Source organism: Malaclemys terrapin, chromosome 3 (genome assembly GCF_027887155.1).
Source record: "Malaclemys terrapin pileata isolate rMalTer1 chromosome 3, rMalTer1.hap1, whole genome shotgun sequence".
NCBI lineage: Eukaryota > Metazoa > Chordata > Testudines > Emydidae > Malaclemys > Malaclemys terrapin.
Window position 1 is genome coordinate 117,659,552 of NC_071507.1, and position 15,263 is coordinate 117,674,814.

Sequence of the window (15,263 nt, forward strand, 5' to 3'; positions counted from 1 at the left end):
TCTTCCATCTACGAGCCATTCTCTTTAACTTTGAATTGTTTTTTTTACCAATTAAATCACTTTCTCAGTTCAACATGGTATGGACCAATACTGACTTTTCAGAATGTGTGCTTTGGCAGTTTTGAGCATAATACTTTTCACTTTATTCCAAAGTTCATTGAGATTGTTTGCCTCCTTAGTCTATGCAAATAACTCAAACCCATTTGGGACAGAAGTTATATACTTTTCATTTATTCTTAATCAAAGATATCACCCTTGTAGTGTAGGACTTGAATGTGAAAGTTGGAGCTGTAAGCGCTCACAAAATAATGGGAAAAAATGGTCTGGGTACACAAAATGAGAGAGGAAGACATTTAGAAGAATTCTGCTACTCTAATCGCTGGTCATTACAAACACCATCTTCACCCAATATTGTACACATTGAGGATATCTGAATGTACGACAAAGAACCATATTGACTATGTAATGATACAGCAATGCCGGAAATCGAGTGTCCAATGGACAAAGATTTTCCTGAGTGCAGACTGTGGGTCAAACCATCAGCTATTAGCTTCAAATATAAAATTCAAACTTACAAAGATATGATATTTGACAGGTCCACTGCTTTTGGACTTGTCCACAATCACCTCCAATAGTTACAGCTAAATCATAAGGAGAAGTATTTTTGTATTTAATTCAGAATAGACTGTAGCAAAGTCTACCAATGACACTTTGGACCCATAGTGAGAGACCTCTTATAGGCAAGGACTAATCTAAATCCCAATGAAAGTTTATTGAAAACTTCCTATTGACTTCAGTGGGCTTTGGATCTGGGTCTATTTGGGGAAAATGGATGATGGAGACCCTGGTCTGTGTGCAGTCAGACAGGGATCTAGGGCCAGATTAACAAAGATATTTCAATAGGAGTTAGCTGCCTAATCTCTTTAGGAGTGTTTGTAAATTGCACTAGGCATTTATTTGCATCTTTAGGTGCCTAAATACCTTTGAAAATTTGGGGTCATATTTTTCAAAATCAAGGCTGCGAATTCAGCTAAAATAGTTAAGCTGTATATTAAGTGTGTTTGCTATAGTGTCAGAAAATTAAGCTGGACCTGTTAAACTTCTCTCTTGCAAAAGCTCTAACAGGGCTTCATCCATAACTCCTGAAGCGCAAGGTCACTGCTTTGTCCTTATAGGTTCCCCAGACTTTTACTCTCCTTACAAATTGCGGTTCCTTATATCAATAAGTCACTAGCCACTTTTTTTAAATATAGTGTTTGAATTTTTGCAACATGTTTGTGATTTTCATTTGCATAGAAAAGAGAGTAGAGAAAAATTCTCTCTGGAAGTCATCACCTGAATTTGCTTGTGCTGGTACAATAAAAAGAGCAGTGCAACAGCAACCACTTTTTCATCTTTTGTGACAATATTTGTCCTGTTGAAGGTAATAGGACCTTTCTTTCCTCTTTAAAAGAAAAAAGTCTTAACAAAAGGATTGTTCAGTAACTCGGAGACAAGTTCAACAGTAGTGAGGACATGGGGACTACATGACTGAAAAAGAAAGGTCATTGTTCATGCTTCATTCATTCACAGTACCCATACGGACCCCTAGAGCACACTTCAAGAGCATCCCATCAGGGGAAGAGAACGTCTCGCCAGAAGGCAAACCTTGATCAGGGTCATAACAATAATCATCATAATAGCAGCACTAAGACTAATAAAAGATTATTGAAATTCTGAATCCCTGAAACAGCATGGAGTTTCAGTCTGTAAAGTCTTCATGGGCTAAACACACAAACCTTTGATGTTATTAATCATTAGTCTCTATAAAGTGCTGAGACAGTAAATGGCAATTTAGCCTTTTTTTTTTTTTTTTTTTTTTTTTTTTTTTTTTGAGGTTCATACACTACCCAAATAGACAAGAAGCAAATAATTTTAGATAGCTGGAAAGAGAACTGAGAGGGATATGCAATTAGAATCCAAGTGCTGCTGTAATCCAAAGTTTTTGTTTTAAGGAGAAAAGGTTTCAAAGCTCTTATCAATTTAAGATGTCTATTTGCTGATATACTGGACAAGCTGAGCAACTAAGTTCATTTTCATATTGAAGTGGAACATCTCTAGGGAACAAGTAAGCACATTTCTGACACTATCAGGACAGCCAGAAGACAAATTTTCAGCCAATACACATTTCATGTCAGTTTAGACAGATCTGTGAGAAAATGACCTACATAGCTGCCAGTCCTTTTAAAGGAAAAGGTATGTGGAAAGAATAATCCTGACACTGCAAAGGCTAGGGAGAAAAGTGAGAGTCAATAAAACGCTCTTAGATTGGTAGTTGGAAATTTTGCATTTTATCATTCCGTTTGGTGTCAAAAAAATCCCAAACAAGACAAAGTTGACAATATAATTTATACATAGCAGCCAGATATCATATATAGAGTGACATCCCATACATTTACCATATTATGGTCTTTCTCAGGAAGTACATCTGTGGCTTTTCAACTCCTATCACTAGTAGTAACAGGAATCCTAACAATGAGATAATCTCTCTTTTTCAAAACAATGAAAAGCCTCTCTCATCAAGGAAATACTATTAACATATTTTCTCTTTCTCCAAGGATTGTGAGACTGAATGATATCCCTTCCTACCTGGAGAACTAACCACTCCTCTCATGATTAACCTGCCATCCTACAGCTGAAGTGAACTTTGCTTGGGGAGGATATGGGTGAAGCAAATTGCTACAGCAACTATACCAAACTGTTGCTGCACTGATGGAATATTCTTTGGTGTTCTTGAGAGCATTTGTGTAGATAAAGGCATTGCTGTAACTAAAAAGAGCTGAAAACATAAATATTTGCTCTCAGAGGAATCACAAAGATACTTCAAGAAGGTAAATCAATGTCTGCAAGCTGGATTGAAACATGTCTCCCTTCCCAAATTACAAAAACGTGACTGCCTGTCTCCACAGCCTATGTATGAAACTAGCAAAACTGCAGCGATGCGTGTGAACCTACAACCATGACCCTAAAACAGAATTGGAACAGAACTTCATGACAGCAGTGGAGAAGGCTGAAATGAGAACACTGAGTTTGGAGTCTGCTTGCATAACTTGAACTTGGCCATCTATTCAAGGAGTATGAAAATTATTGTATCTATTGTGTCGGCCAGCTGGCAGCAAGACACTAGAGCAGATTTGAGTAACTAATCAGCAGACTCCACATTCTGAGATGGAATCACTATGTATGTGTCATTGCAAACTACCACAGCTTAAACTTGAACTGTGATATTTTTGGTTCAGATTTAGCTAATTAGCAGAGTCCACATCTGGTGTCTGTACTCACTATGAAATGCATCAGTACCTGGCTAGAACACTTCTGCTCCACAGGTAGCTATTCTATCAAGTCACTCCGACTAAAAACTATGGCTCAACAAATAAAAATAATTATAAACACATCAACCAGAAGTTGTTTTTTGCATATTGTAAGGATCTGCACAGCTGATGATAACCTGGAAACCAGAGAAGAAGAAAGGATGTTGCTGCCTCTCTTATGAACTATCTGCACATGGAGAATGAACAATAATAAAACTGATACTAGCCAGCAACAGATCCCAAGGTAAAGGATGTAGAGAGAAACTAGGTAAATTATTAATGAATGGTATTATGATGAAAACCCTGGAGGCTGGTGGTTTTGTTTATTCACAAAACAGGTACCAGTTTATCCACTCCACTCTATCAATGACAGTCAGATTTCACTACAAGGCTTGTTCAGTACTTAGCCTCTCTGGTGAGACTACCAGCAAGGTCAATCTTGCAGACAAAGGTATAACATGATTCAATGGCTGGAAGTGGAAGCTATACAAATTTAAATTAGAAATAATACACACATTTTTAATAGTGGGGCTAATTAACCACTGGAACAATTTATCAAGGGTTGTGTTGGATTCTCCATCATTGGAAATTTTTAACTCAAGATTGCATGTTTTTCTTAAAGACATGCTATAGTTCCAACAGGAATTAATTCAGGGAAGTTCTGTGGCCTGAGTTACACAGGAGATCAGACACAATGCTGACACTGGCCCCTTCTGGTCTTATAATCTATGAATATATGAATAATTTTCAGTGAATAATACAATGAATTTAGACTACTTCTGCTTGCACAATGTCAACAACCGGATTTCAATTACTTCTCATGTTTTCAGTTATTCAAATTTACTCAACAAATTTTTGTGAGTTAGTTTTTATTCTGCTTGATCAAACAATTTGTGTTTGAAATGAGTTGGGTTCGTTAGTTGCGATTAATAGCAACAAGTTAAATGATGTTGTTACTGTTCCTTGATTGGATGAGCATAGCTTTAATCAAGAGGAGAGCTTGAGATATCACGTGGTTCAGAATCCCTCAGTTTAGAATTAGGAAGAAGATAAACATGATTAGGGTGTTTTTAAAATATAAAACCTTTTCTTTGCCACGCGGGTTTTACTCAAGGAATCATACACATAAAAAGTAGACGGCTATAAGATTTATTGATTGAATGGAAGTCTTAAATGTAATTTTCTCTCATTACAGCCACAGAAGGTAAATGTTTCAAGGGCATAGTCCCATGCGAGAAAGGGACAGATCTTTGTCTAGTTTATTTAATTGCTTATGTGGCAAGATTCCAGCGAGGTGTTTTAGGAAGCTGCTTTCTCTATTGTGTCAAGCAGTACGTTATCTCATTCCAGCCATAATATACCAGGCAAATGGTATTTACTGCTTGTCATTTTCTATCACCCTCACAGACATTAACCAAAATGGTTGTGTGGGCATGTGTAGTCTGATCATTGTCTGGCTCCTCTTAATTGATTCCATGCTAGGATTTAGGACTGGATTTTTGGAATCTTGTTCTCCTGTTGTGTCAAGCAATATCCCATTCCATATAAAAATATACCACTTTTGGCGAGACTACTTGACTGTGACTATAATTTTGTGATATGCACATTGGTAAGTAGATGGAGACAGCAGGCTCATTTAATGTAGGCCACTGAGCAGCCATTTATTTTGATATCAACGTTCAGTCAATACCAACTACAAACCTTAACTACAATCAGATCAGTAGCAAAGATGAAAAGTATTTTATGACATTATCAATGACTAGGATACAGTACATCTGAAAAGTAGATCTCTATGGAAGCTCCTAACTGATAGATTCTCAGTACATTTGAAAAAATCATTTTACTAGATCTGTAGCTTTACTTCTCCAGAAAGGAAGAATACCAAGTGTGAGCTTTGCTTTCTTTTCCCTAAGACGACAATAACAATGCTTAAATAAGAATTTCCAAAACAGGTATTTGCCTCCTTTAAATCCAAAAACACCTGAGGAATGTCTGACTGGATTATCTGGTAGGAAAATGGACAGTGTTCCCCAGACTTTTGAAAGATGATCCCTCTTCTGCCCCTCTAGAAAAGGGAAACCAACTGTGTGCAACCTCCTACCAATAATGAGTTGTTAAAAATCACAGATAAGAGAATCCACAGTTTTGAGAAACACTGAATTAGGAGATGCCTGCTCCATTGAAGGTGTGTTTGGACAATAAAATTTACTTCTTTTGCAGATGAGGAGTAGAAGATCCCTGAAAGAATACATATGGATGATTGTTGTCTCATGGTTACAGTAAAAGATCTAGACACTAGGAATTCTGGTTTATAATTCTGCCTCAGCCACCAATTCATTGTGCGACTTTGAGAATCTTTTGTGCCTTAGTTTCCCAGCAGTCAAATGTATATAGCAACCAGAACTGGTGAGAAAAATTTCAACTGAACAGTTCTCCACTGGAAAATTCAGTTTCTTTGAAATCTAAACATTTCATTTGATGATGCTGATGTTATTAAATTTTCATTGGAAAAGTATTGAAATGAAGCATTGCAACTTTCTCATTTTGATAATGTAGAAATATTTTGGTAAAAATGTTTCACTTTGACTATAATTTTGTTTAGACTTTTATGTTATATTATAAAAAACTTTTTGATGTTTCCAAAACTTTGTTTTTTTTAATTTGTGCTGGAATATTTTTTTTTAAAGTTTTGATTTTAATTTTGATTCAGAATTTTCTTAAAAATGCTGGAATTTCCAGTTGGATGGAAATTCTGTTTTTCGACCATCTCTAATAGCAACAGTGATAGATACGCATGTGGCTTATTTATTATTTGTAACTTTGAGATCTGCAGATGAGAGTGGCTATAGAAAGGCAAAGGTTTTTTTTTTTTTTTTTTTAAATCTTGTGGCAGCATTTAGAGCAGTTGAAGACATTTCACCTATACCTACAACTACATCTCAGCAAAGCTAGTATGCATATAGGACTCCATGGTATGAAATTAATTTTTCGATAAGCAGTTTCTACTCAGCCTCCCGTCCACGTCACTTTCCTTGATGTATAGCTGTCTCCACAGTGAAGTAGTGGGTTTACTTTTAACAGCCTCTTGCAGTGCTTAGTGCCATTAGTTACAGCAAAAATTCCCCTTCTGGCAGTCACAGCTTTTTGTCTTATTGAATCCTTCACTTAATCACAAGCACGGTCCATGTGGTTTAGAAGAGAGAGAACTTTTTGAAACCTGACCAGGAAGAAAATGATTGTCACTATGAATTTCTACTCTTTTTCCTTCATTAGTCATTATTACCATCCTCAGGGATAAAGCTGGGGGGGGGGGGGAGGAGGGTGAACTGCATGGTCCTAAATGAGCTCTGCTTTAATAACAAAATAAATTATTGTTTTAAATGATGGTCCCCAAATATCTTCTTCATTTGTGTTTAATAGGACATAAATCCATATTAATTAATAATGGATTATTAAAAACTATCTGCTGAGATTGGGGGATGAAGAAGGAGATATACTATATATCAGCTCCAGGATGGTTAATTTTTCAATTGCCAGGTGTTAGTAATCAATTCGTATTTAATATATCATAACTGTCTTGTTAAATCTCAAGTGTTGGGTTTTGCTGAATTGTAAGTATATGTCATTTAATTGATACAGGGATTAAGCATTCCCACTAATATCTTATGTAACCTGGTCATCAATAGAGGTAGTGATGTTGCTTGGACCATCTCCTTTGGGAGCCTATCCAACTGCCCAGAAGCACTTATTTTAAAATGTTTGGTGGCGGTGTTTTTGCTTTTGTTTATTGTTTAACTTAGGTTTTGCTTCCTTTGCTTTAGGCCATTGCTCCTTGTTCTACCAACTTCTGAAAGTGTAAATAATTCCCTTCCCTCATTTATATTGTTACCAGGAAGATACTTATATATTCTGATCATGTCACTCTTGAGAACTCATTTCTAGACTATATAAATTTTATTCCCTCAGTCTCTCCACATGTGTCTCATCTGCTAATCCGTTTATCATTTTTGTGGACTTTCTTTGTTGTTGTTGCTAGTGTTTTCCTATATCCTTACCAATCTGTCAGCCTAAAACTGCATGTAATATTCCAAGTGTATTTATACCACGAATATATATAATCCTCAATAATATGTATTTAATAATCAACTGACATTTATTTAACATGGGACCCTATCTTTCTCTCCAATGGAGAAACATATGTGATGGTGGAGAAACTGTGTCCAAACAACTTATAAATTACACTTAAGGAGTTCCAGCAAGAATCATCTCTCAAGTGGGAGGGATTTGAGGCACCACAAAATAAGCAGGGACCAATTCATTTATTCCCCGCTCCTCTGTGGGAGGTGGAGAGTAGTATCAAGTGCTAATTGTCTTTTTAAATGCAAAGTAAGTGCATATTTGAACACTAATCTAAAGTATTATCTATTTATCTTAGTTCTCCTCTCTTTCCTAAACATCACACTATGGAACAAATTGCATGTTTCAAAAGGAGTAACCTGTAATGTTAGCCTGGTTCACAGAAGTAATGGTAGAAACAAATATTGTTTTACCAGTCTGGAGTATATCATTTAGGATGTCATGCCTGCCTTGGTAATCTTCCTAAGATTTTATTGAGAGGTATCTCAGAATGCAATTGAAGAATTAGAGTTAATGTCAAAGGAATGTATGGTTTTTATTGGGAGGATTGCTGTAAAAAATTAAAGTACTAATTTATTGGCCTCTGTTACACCTGGTTCTGAAGAAGAAGAAGAAGAAGAGAAAAAAAAAAGATGTGTGTTCGGTATTAAGGTGTTTGAGGATCACCCAAGAGCTTTATGAAGTGTACAGAAACACTCTATACTCAAGTTAGGTTGACATAAGACAGCTTACATTGACCTAAGTAAGTGTCTACACTACAGTAGTGCTTCCACCAAAGTAAATCGCCCATTACATGGACTTAACTCCACTTCCACGAGAGGGGTAGCACTTAGGTTGATGTAGTTAGAGTGATGCAGTGTCTGCGTAGACACTGCAGTACTTGCATCACCGGTTGGCTGTCAGCCCCAGGTGGGCCTCACAGCCCAGAGTTCCGTCACTGGGGCTGATATCCTGGAGCCCCATTTCCGCTTCCCAGTGAGAGATTGTGGGGGTAGGGGGAAAAGAGCCTGCAGACCTGTTCCTGAGGTGGCCAGGCTTGGGTTCTCCTTCTCCCCCCACCCTCCTCTGTCTTTCACTGGGAGGTGGCAGCAGGGCTCTGGGATGTCAGTGCCCCACAATGCACCACACTGTCAGTTACATTGGCGTGAGTGCTCCTAGTGAGGATGCGCATCACCAACAGAAGGAGTTAAAGGGGACATGAAAAAACGCAGTCATTACTGAGATGGCTGTATCTTGACTAACTTAGGTCGACTTCATTTTAAAGTGTAGACAAGGCCTAGAAACATAAGCGACTGTTTCATTGCCTTCTGACTGGGGATAGCTGAGTTTAGGAAGAGGGTCAAGACTCCAGATCTAAAAAGTACATTTCAACATACACTGCCTCCTGACTGACTCAATCAATGTATGTATCTACACGATGATATTTACCCACCAATGCTGCTACTATTTCAGCTTCAGCAATGGCCAGAGTTCTCTGTAGCTTCTAGCATTTGAAGCACCCATGTGTCCTAATCCCACTCAGATCAGGTATATATGACAGAATGCTTTCTACTCTAGGCATTACTACCCCCAGTTCAGCTGAAACAGGCTAGTCTTGAGACATATTTCAGTCTTCTCCCATGGGAAGGGATGAAGAGAATAAAACATCATGCCAGTGACATGAGGAATAGCACTGACAAAGGGAATGGCTTCCCTTTCTTTCTGGTTGGCTGGTAACAACTAGTCAGACAAGATAGAGAGAAAACAAGAAGTGAGGAAAGAGGAAGGGTGAGAGCAGAACATGATTCATATATTAGCATTTATCTAAGAGGTTTTCAGCAAGCCATCATTTGTTTTGTGAATTGTTATTTCAGCTTGATTGGTAGGTTTCATGCTGCTCAGAATAATTTAAAACCAAAGTTTAGTGTGAATAAAAGGTTTTATACATTTACTTCCTCTGGCTACCCAGGCAAATGAGATGTTTCACATAACAAGATTACTGAATTTACATAGAACTGATAGCTTCAGTACACAATACTGAATAATATTAACCCATTTTCAAATGGAATCTGGTAGCAATATGCTCTGCTGTACTAGCTGAATACATTACAAGAGTTAAAGATGTCGACAGTTCTGGCTTAGCATGTTGCTGTCCTACAAAGATTTGTACGTTCCACAAGAAGGGGAAAATACACCTTTTAATTTATTTTTTCTTTCCTGGAAAAAAATTCGGACAGAAATTTATCTATTCTAGAAAATACGTTTTCCCGCCCTCCCCCACCCCCACCCACCCCCAAAACCTTCTTAGTACACATATTGTCTTCAATGGGCTAGTGGGATGAAATGAGCTTGTTAAACATATTTAAAAAAAAAAATCCTAGACCTCTAAGTTAGCTCTCTCCTCTGGCTTCCATCATGCATCCTGTGTTAGCTAGGTTTGTCTTTGTGTTGTAAACTCTCTGGGGCATAGACTATCTTTATGTTTGGTATAGCACCAAGCTCCTTTCCTGCACTCAAATAATAACCAAGGTATAGTGTGACAGAGTGGGATATTTCTGTTTTGAGTTGTCATTTCCATTTTGTATTGTAACCTCCTACTTTGTACTACGTGCTGAACAGATGTATAACCTTGCTCAAGGCAAGGTTAGTATAATACATTCTATTCAGCGAGCCTGCCCAGGAAAAAATTGCTTGACACCTAATTGAAGGAGTGTCACAGAGAAGCCATCACAGAGCAATCTGGAGCTATCAGCTTTGATGGTCTCTCAATTGCTGGCTCAACCTGATGCAACAATGAATTTTCTACACATGGACACTAGCATGGCTGGTGGATCTGCAGCTTCTCAGCCTGGGCACATAACAAATAAGGGAGATTGTATTTAAGAAGGGGTGTTTCTCTGTGAAGTGGAGTTTTCCATTGCCACATGCAACAAGAGCTTTCTAGAGAGAGAGAGACAGAGACAGAGACAGAAGAAAAAATAAGGTTGGATCTTACCCAGGCTAAAACACTTGCAAAACCTTGGATTTACTGAAGAGAGGAGCTCAGACTACAGGCGGTGCATCTCAGGATTTTTGTTATTTTGTAGAGGTCTGTAACTTTTAATTGCTTTTTTAAGAATAAAGTGACTGTGGTTAAGAAATTCCTTTGTCAGCCTATGTGCCTTGTTTTCTTGCTACATTGCCCCCAAAGAGGTTATATTAGAAGCCAGAGTGTCCTCAGTTAGGTGGAACTATGAAGGAGCATATGTAAGGTAAATAGGTGGCTCAGAAAGTCTGAGGCAAAAGTTTCAGGAATTACAGCAGGTGGACTGCAGAGACCCACATCCCAAAGAAGGGCTCAAACAAAAAATCTGAGCCTGGGAGAGCACTCTAGATACCCAGAGCTAGAAACAGTGACTAGACTCTATCCAGACCCAGTGAGTTTGGAAGCAGGCCCAGTATTTGGGTCCCCTTATGACAGTCTGGTGACTGTCCAGAGGAGACTAGGCCAGGTTGTGACATATACTATGTTGCACTGTGATTCAAAATACTATAGTAAGATTATATAGTGTTTTGGGCCATTAATGTGGAGTACCATATCTTTATAAGGTGATTTAATACTTATAGATATGAAACTTTCCCTGTATGGTAATTTCTAGGGATTTCCTCCATTTTTAAGAGGTAAGAAAATCTAGAAGGGATTTGTGAAAGGAGGTAAGAAACATTTCTGCTGAAACACCTTTTCTACATTCCATGATCACATGGACAGAAACCACCACTACCGGACAAAGGTACATAAGCAGCATTAGAACAGCTTCAAAAACAGGCAACTACTAAAGAAGCAAATCCACTTAGTCAGTTACTATAATGGATGGAGGTGTTGTGCACCAGCATGTTCATAATATTCCAGTAGAGATCAGCAGTATAAATGTATGCAAGTGAATACATTAGGATTCAGCATATCTACAGCTATTATACGACAATGATTGTTAAAGGAGTTTGGAGCTCCTGAAGGATGTACAGCTTGGGAAGTGAATTTTTGATATTCTAATATTACCAATTCTGAGATAGAATTAGTTTACCATATGTATGTGGTGTGTGTGCAGAGGAGGGGGTGGACTGAGATATCTTAAAATTACAACATTTCTTTTAACAGATAGACACAAGGATTTCGGCAACAGCTTGTTAGAGTCAGTCACTTCAGGCTAGAATACAGTAAAGTGGGTGTGAATCTGACATCTGATGAATGGGTAGCTCAATGATTATGTTTGTCCTGTGCAGTTAAACAAGCAAACAGAATGCATAGGTGCATATGATCATGTAGGAGTCACCACAGCAGTGCCTCTGACCAGCTGTTTAGGAATTTAGCTCTGCACCCTTTTCTGGTGGTGTCTCACCCACTGTCACCTCTGCTCCTGGACAAGTGTCACCACAAGGACCACAGCATCCTCTTCAGGACACAGCCTCTGGCTGTGTCACACTCAGTTCTCCCCCATTCTGAGGGAACTGCTGTCAACTGTCCAGCCACTTCCTTTACTGGCACCAGAGCCAGTTATATGGCTACTCAGTGGTGAGGAGGGGTGGACCTGGGCCTGCCCACTACTCCGGGTCCCAGCCCAGGGACCCTGTCAATGGCAGCCACGTGCTGGGTCTCCTCCAACCTCTCCGTACCTTTCCCTGGGCCACTTCCCTGCGGCCCCCAGCACCTTCTTCGCCCTTACCTCCAGCCTGCCAGTCTTAACAGCTAACCAGGAGATCTCTCTAATTTCCCTGGTCCCTGCTGGCAGCATTGCTCTGTGCACAGTGCTGGCACTCCTTCCTCCTGTTAGGAGCCTGGTCTTCTCCCCTCAAGCTCCAGTCAGCTACTTAACTCTGCTCTGCCCTGCATCCCTTCTTATATGACCCTGCCGGGATATGATTGGCTACTCCTCTCAGCCCCTTTCTAATTGGCTGACTCCAGTGCAGTCTCCCAAGGACAGCTTTTAACCCCTTTTCCACCAGTGAGGAGCAGCTACCCCATCACAGTGCATTAAAAATAATAAGGAATACTATAAAGAACTCCCATGTCCTTTTCTAATTCTGGTCCCCTTAATTTCAAAAACTGCACAGGATAAATTGAAACAAACATGAGAAGGGCAGTGGTATGAAAGTTACACTAAACCTATCATCATATTCAACAGATAATGCACAAGGATATTTGGGGGCCTAGGAAGGATTAGAGTGACAGGGGATTTTATTGGGATATTCAAAATTGTGAAGGAGCTGAGGAAATTCATCATTCCCTCATTTTGAACATTTCTGAAAAAAGTCACTGACCTGAAACTAAAGTGGAGGAAAGTTAGAAGAATCTATAAAATACTTTTTTTTAACCAGGCATATTGTTAACTTATAGAATTTACTGCTACAGGCATTGTCATTGAGACACATATTTCAGTTGGACTGTTAAGAGTTGGATAATGCTATGAGTATTAAATACATTTGTGACTGTGACCACTAATGATAAGGGGTAACAAGACCACATATTTCAAGAATTTCCAAGGCTGATCAAAATCTCCCTGTTTCAGTTTGCGTTGGTTTCATAAACCTGAACCACCATACGGGATCCCAGATATTCAGTTTTACTAGGTGTCTGGAGCTTGTAAACTCCAGTTAAAAAAGTCAGTTTCATACAGAAACCAGTTAATTTAGCCCCTCCTATCCGACACACACAAAATCCTTTCCCCCTAACAAGTCCCGGCATTGCCAATTGCTATGATGGTTTTAGTGGTAAGTACAGCTGTCCACTAGTAACTAAGAATGGGCCCAACCCACAAAGTCTGGATCCCAATCTGAACTCCCCCGAGTTCAGGGATATTTTTATCCAAGATTTTGGTCTGGCTATCACATTTATCACTGACTGAACATGAAGTTCAGCTTGAGATACAAAAATAAGATTCTCTAAAGATGAGCATGTTCAGATCTGTGTTTAGTATCTGGGCCAAGCTTTCCAAGTAACTCAGGATGTCCCCACCCTTTTGGGTTGGAGCCCATATTTGTGACAGATCAGCACCAGCTCCTTTCCCCATGTTCTGCTTCTTTAGTGTGGGGCAGGGCAACAGTCTTCATCCTACCAGTTTTTGTCCAGTCTCTCTCTTCTCCCTTTTCTGGGTCGGGTGTCTTTACTCCTTTTTCTCTCTCTTTTTAACATATTTTGGCAACTTTGTTCTTTCCCACCTCCCTGTTACCTTTTTAACTAAATAGGAATTGCTAGACTGGATCAGGCCTCTGAATATCTTATCCAATATCCCTTGCTCAATAGTCACCAGCACCAGAAGCTTCAGAAGAAGGTGTGAGATAATCTGCTTTTCATATTAGATTCCTCCAGAACCCCCTAGAACAGTGGTGCCCAAACTTTTCCTTTTGTGCCACCCCATTGCCAGTAATGATATCTGTCTGTGCCCCCCCTCCAATTACTGCACAGTTGGCTCAGCAGAGGAGTTTGGGCTGAAGGCGGAGCAGGGGTTGGACCTTGGGATGGGGAGGAGCTGGGGCTAGAGCCAGAATGGGAACTAGATGGGGCTAGAGCAGAGCTGGAACTAGAGCCCGAGAGGCAGTGAGGGCCAAGCTGCGGCTAGGGCTGGGGCTGGGCTGGGCGGTGCTCCCTCCTTGCCCCGTGTGGGAACTATTCCATGCCCTGCTGCATGCCTCCCATCCCCCGAATATTCCTCTGCATCCCCCTGGGGGGGCACGTCCCTCAGTTTGGGGACCACTTCCCTATAATTAGAGACTGAAGCATGCTGTTTAATCTCTCTTCCAAAATTTGCTAGCTATAACTATTGACAACTCAGGATATTTTTACCAACACAGAAAAGTCCATTCCCTTCAGGTATCTTACAAAGATTTTGTCCTCTCGGACTTCCTGTGGCAATGGGTTCCATTGTTTAATCACTTTTGTGAAAAAGCATTTCCTTTTGAGTCTACCCCCTTTCAATTTAAATTGACTATCTCTGTGCAGGGACAGGGAGAGGGACAGAGTCTCCCTATCTACCTTTTCCCCAATTCTCTTAATCCTTCTCCCCTTCTTTGCCTGTCTGTGAAGCCCTTATTTCTCATGCTCTTACTCTCCTCCCTTTCTCCCCAGCTCTCCTCTCAACCTCTCTATTCCAGTTCCTTTCCCCACCATCCTTCTCACTCCAAGCTCCTTCACTCTCTTCTGTAAGGCAGTACTCCCTGTTTGTTCTCTGTTTGCTTTTCACTGCTCCCCTTGCATATAGTTGGCAACATGGGAAAGCTTGTAAGGCATAGCTCTCCTAAATCTTCCAATGGGCAGTTCTATGTGAATTTCAGGTTTCTTTCATTTTGTTTTTAGGGAGTGAGAAAAAAGCAGAATGAAATCCAAACAAACTAATAATAATGAATCCTTGTAATAAACTGCATAAGCATCTCTTAATCGTGCAATTCTTCTTAAACTGGGCTTTTAGAAATATTTAAAGGGACAGTGACAAGATTAAAATCTTGGGTCTAAACCTCATGTTCTTGGTCAAAATGGTTGCAATTCCTCCTGCCTTCAACTATGTCTAATCCTATGAGGCTTTGGCCAGCATCCATTCACCTTTTAAGAAAACCTAAATCTGAAGCCTAAAACTATTTGATAGAGTTCATTTCATCAATTTTACCAAAAAGACCACATAGTAAATGAATGCAGACCTGTACGGGCAAGGCCCATTTTCTATGAGGAAAATACTGAGTACCAAAAATATCCAAATAGATTGGGTCCCCTGTTTAAGGTGTGTTCATCTCGGTGTGTGGGCCCTCTCTTTCTCTATGTCTCTAGTAAGA